At 57.9% G+C, this 4,633-nt stretch overlaps 2 non-coding genes and 1 pseudogene across 2 annotated transcripts in view; all 3 read right to left on the reverse strand.

The window, feature by feature from the left end:
* The window catches only part of LOC126150281 (large subunit ribosomal RNA), a 4,222-nt gene extending 3,472 nt beyond the window's left edge, over positions 1-750 (reverse strand). The window contains exon 1 of the ribosomal RNA XR_007531368.1: positions 1-750. This exon is cut by the window's left edge and continues 3,472 nt beyond it. This is a non-coding gene — a ribosomal RNA (large subunit ribosomal RNA).
* A 188-nt stretch (positions 751-938) lies between these two features.
* On the reverse strand, positions 939-1,093 carry LOC126150287 (5.8S ribosomal RNA). Its single transcript, XR_007531372.1, has one exon. It is a non-coding gene; the product is annotated as a 5.8S ribosomal RNA (ribosomal RNA).
* Positions 1,094-1,446: 353 nt separating this feature from the next.
* On the reverse strand, positions 1,447-3,410 carry LOC126150279 (small subunit ribosomal RNA; annotated as a pseudogene).
* Between the last annotated feature and the right edge of the window lie 1,223 nt (positions 3,411-4,633).

Consider the following 4,633-nt stretch of genomic DNA (forward strand, 5'->3'; position numbering starts at 1 on the left):
CCTCCAGATATACCGCCGAGCAGCCAGCCAGGACACCGGGGCTCTGCCCAACAGACGCGAACCGAGGCCCGCGGAAGGACAGGCTGCGCACCCGGGCCGTAGGCCGGCACCCAGCGGGTCGCGACGTCCTACTAGGGGAGAAGTGCGGCCCACCGCACACCGGAACGGCCCCACCCCGCGGCGAGTGGAAAGGCAACCGGACACGACCCCGCCGCGGATTGCTCCGCGCGGGCGGCCGGCCCCATCTGCCGAGGGCGGGAGCCAGTGGCCGGATGGGCGTGAATCTCACCCGTTCGACCTTTCGGACTTCTCACGTTTACCCCAGAACGGTTTCACGTACTTTTGAACTCTCTCTTCAAAGTTCTTTTCAACTTTCCCTCACGGTACTTGTTCGCTATCGGTCTCGTGGTCATATTTAGTCTCAGATGGAGTTTACCACCCACTTGGAGCTGCACTCTCAAGCAACCCGACTCGAAGGAGAGGTCCCGCCGACGCTCGCACCGGCCGCTACGGGCCTGGCACCCTCTACGGGCCGTGGCCTCATTCAAGTTGGACTTGGGCTCGGCGCGAGGCGTCGGGGTAGTGGACCCTCCCAAACACCACATGCCACGACAGGCGGCAGCCTGCGGGGTTCGGTGCTGGACTCTTCCCTGTTCGCTCGCCGCTACTGGGGGAATCCTTGTTAGTTTCTTTTCCTCCGCTTAGTAATATGCTTAAATTCAGCGGGTAGTCTCGCCTGCTCTGAGGTCGTTGTACGAGGTGTCGCACGCCACACCGCCAGCCGGCTGTGCACGCTACCGAGAAAGTACCGGTATGCGAACCGCCAGGCGACGGGCGCGCATCGCACGTTTAAGGAGACGCGGCCGGCCCCACAGGCGGCCACGACACTCCCAGGTCTCCGAAGCGGGACAAACGCCGCGCGCTTCAGTATACGTAGCCGACCCTCAGCCAGACGTGGCCCGGGAACGGAATCCATGGACCGCAATGTGCGTTCGAAACGTCGATGTTCATGTGTCCTGCAGTTCACATGTCGACGCGCAATTTGCTGCGTTCTTCATCGACCCACGAGCCGAGTGATCCACCGTCCTGGGTGATCTTTTTCATTTAGTTTCCACTGTCTCTTTCAAGACAGTTGCATAGGCGGGACTGAGGCGTTTGACGGCCCCTGTTCCAGCGTTCCTGTGTCCAACGGCCTCACGGCCGATGGGCGTCGTACGGCTCCACACCGGAGCGGACAGGCACTCGGGCGAAAGTCATTCAAAACCGGCGCCAGGCGCCAGGTGCCGCAGGCCAGCGCTCCAGAGCTTCAGCGCTCGTACCACACAACATTTTGTCCGTTAGTTTTGAGAGGCACGCGTGGTTCCGCACGCGGCGCACGGCTGCTGCCGTACAGGTAGCGTGTTGCGCGACACGACACGCACATCGAAAGACATGCAGTCTAGTCGGTAATGATCCTTCCGCAGGTTCACCTACGGAAACCTTGTTACGACTTTTACTTCCTCTAAATGATCAAGTTTGGTCATCTTTCCGGTAGCATCGGCAACGACAGAGTCGATGCCGCGTACCAGTCCGAAGACCTCACTAAATCATTCAATCGGTAGTAGCGACGGGCGGTGTGTACAAAGGGCTAAATCATTCAATCGGTAGTAGCGACGGGCGGTGTGTACAAAGGGCAGGGACGTAATCAACGCGAGCTTATGACTCGCGCTTACTGGGAATTCCTCGTTCATGGGGAACAATTGCAAGCCCCAATCCCTAGCACGAAGGAGGTTTCAGCGGGTTACCCCGACCTTTCGGCCTAGGAAGGACACGCTGATTCTTCAGTGTAGCGCGCGTGCGGCCCAGAACATCTAAGGGCATCACAGACCTGTTATTGCTCAATCTCGTGCGGCTAGAAGCCGCCTGTCCCTCTAAGAAGAAAAGTAATCGCTGACAGCACGAAGGATGTCACGCGACTAGTTAGCAGGCTAGAGTCTCGTTCGTTATCGGAATTAACCAGACAAATCGCTCCACCAACTAAGAACGGCCATGCACCACCACCCACCGAATCAAGAAAGAGCTATCAATCTGTCAATCCTTCCGGTGTCCGGGCCTTGTGAGGTTTCCCGTGTTGAGTCAAATTTAAGCCGCAGGCTCCACTCCTGGTGGTGCCCTTCCGTCAATTCCTTTAAGTTTCAGCTTTGCAACCATACTTTCCCCCGGAACCCAAAAGCTTTGTTTCCCGGAGGCTGCCCGCCGAGTCATCGGAGGAACTGCGGCGGATCGCTGGCTGGCATCGTTTATGGTTAGAACTAGGGCGGTATCTGATCGCCTTCGAACCTCTAACTTTCGTTCTTGATTAATGAAAACATACTTGGCAAATGCTTTCGCTTCTGTTCGTCTTGCGACGATCCAAGAATTTTCACCTCTAACGTCGCAATACGAATGCCCCCGCCTGTCCCTAATTAATCATTACCTCGGGTTCCGAAAACCAACAAAATAGAACCGAGGTCCTATTCCATTATTCCATGCACACAGTATTCAGGCGGGCTTGCCTGCTTTTAAGCACTCTAATTTGTTCAAAGTAAACGTGCCGGCCCACCCAGACACTCAATAAAGAGCACCTTGGTAGGATTTCAACGGGGTCCGCCTCGGGACGCACGAACACGCACGAGGCGGTCGCACGCCTTCGGCTCGCCCCACCGGCAGGACGTCCCACGATACATGCCAGTTAAACACCGACGGGCGGTGAACCAACAGCGTGGGACACAAATCCAACTACGAGCTTTTTAACCGCAACAACTTTAATATACGCTATTGGAGCTGGAATTACCGCGGCTGCTGGCACCAGACTTGCCCTCCAATAGATACTCGTTAATGGATTTAAAGTTGTACTCATTCCGATTACGGGGCCTCGGATGAGTCCCGTATCGTTATTTTTCGTCACTACCTCCCCGTGCCGGGAGTGGGTAATTTGCGCCTGCTGCCTTCCTTGGATGTGGTAGCCGTTTCTCAGGCTCCCTCTCCGGAATCGAACCCTGATTCCCCGTTACCCGTTACAACCATGGGTAGGCGCAGAACCTACCATCGACAGTTGATAAGGCCAGACATTTGAAAGATGCGTCGCCGGTACGAGGACCGTGCGATCAAGCCCAAAGTTATTCAGAGTCACCAAGGCAAACGGACCGGACGAGCCGACGATTGGTTTTGATCTAATTAAAAAGCGTCCCTTCCATCTCTGGTCGGGACTCTGTTTGCATGTATTAGCTCTAGAATTACCACAGTTATCCAAGTAACGTGGGTACGATCTAAGGAACCATAACTGATTTAATGAGCCATTCGCGGTTTCACCTTTAATGCGGCTTGTACTGAGACATGCATGGCTTAATCTTTGAGACAAGCATATGACTACTGGCAGGATCAACCAGGGAGCTGCGTCAACTAGAGCTGAGCAGCCGGCCGCCCGGGAGTGTGTCCCAGAGGCCCGCGCGAACACGCAAAGCGTAACCGCTCAATTATTCTGCAAACAGGAGGAGGCTGAGCTCCCCTGCACAATACACTCTCGAAACCCTCTCAGGTCCCGGGCGGCGCGCAGCGCCGTCCTAAGTACTTGGTCGGGTTCGAGAGAGGCGCAATCGCCCGGAGTTAGGCGAGTAGACGCTTTAGGTGCGACCACCCGTGCTCCCAACTGAGCTTGCCGCTGCCGACAGAGGCCCGGGAGCGTGCTGTCGTGGCATTGCCGGCGGGAGACAACACGCGCCACCTACGGTGACCGGCAGCTCCAACGCCAGCGCCACAGAAGGGCAAAGGCCCCACGTGGGTGCCGAAGCGAACTCTCCCAGCACAGCGCACGTGCCAACACGTCTGCACAACTGCGATACAAACCACCAGCGGAGAACCGCTGGGGCGACCGAGCAGCAGACGGCGTCGCGGTCGCCGAGTGCCGGGCGGCGGCGCATCCTCAACGCACACAGTCCTCAATCGGACCAGCACACTGCAAGATGTTCCACCGCGCTTCGCACCGGGCCGGCGAGGACCCACTTTGGCTGCACTGGACGCCGGCGCCGCGCGCAGGGGTGCCCCGGCGCGCAGCTGCGCCGCCTGCCGCGTCCGTCGGCCGGCGCGCCTGCCACTGGGCGCCCCCACCAGCCGGCTGTAGCGCGTGCGTCCCACGCACCGCGCGGCCAGCACGCCGGGCGGCCCCCCCCTCCACCGGCCGGGACAGTCCCACCCACCCACAGCCGCGTCATCGCTTCACACCCAGATTCACATTCACGTTCGTTGGTATGGTGGGGACCGCTTCGTAGCTGTACCCGATCGTTGCCCTCACAGATGTACCTCCAGCAAGGACAACCGCACCACAACGGGTTACCAGTTGTTCATTTGCGTAACGTCACCAGTAAACGTACACGTCCATCCCCGTTTGCAAAGTCAACTATTATTGCATGCCTGCCTGTCAGGTGTCAAGAACACACTACATCCGCTCACATCCACGCAACAAAATGTGCCCGACTAGAGGGGCACGTGGAAGGTGCCCCCGTACGTATGCGATGTCCACTGCGCGACCAACTGTCAACCGGGCCTCTGTTAGCATTGTCGCAGATGTGGAACGCGGGGCACCGTGCTATCACATTGTGTGAGAAGAGACTACTAC

The sequence above is a fragment of the Schistocerca cancellata genome, unplaced genomic scaffold (genome assembly GCF_023864275.1).
Source record: "Schistocerca cancellata isolate TAMUIC-IGC-003103 unplaced genomic scaffold, iqSchCanc2.1 HiC_scaffold_980, whole genome shotgun sequence".
NCBI classification, from domain to species: Eukaryota; Metazoa; Arthropoda; class Insecta; order Orthoptera; family Acrididae; genus Schistocerca; species Schistocerca cancellata.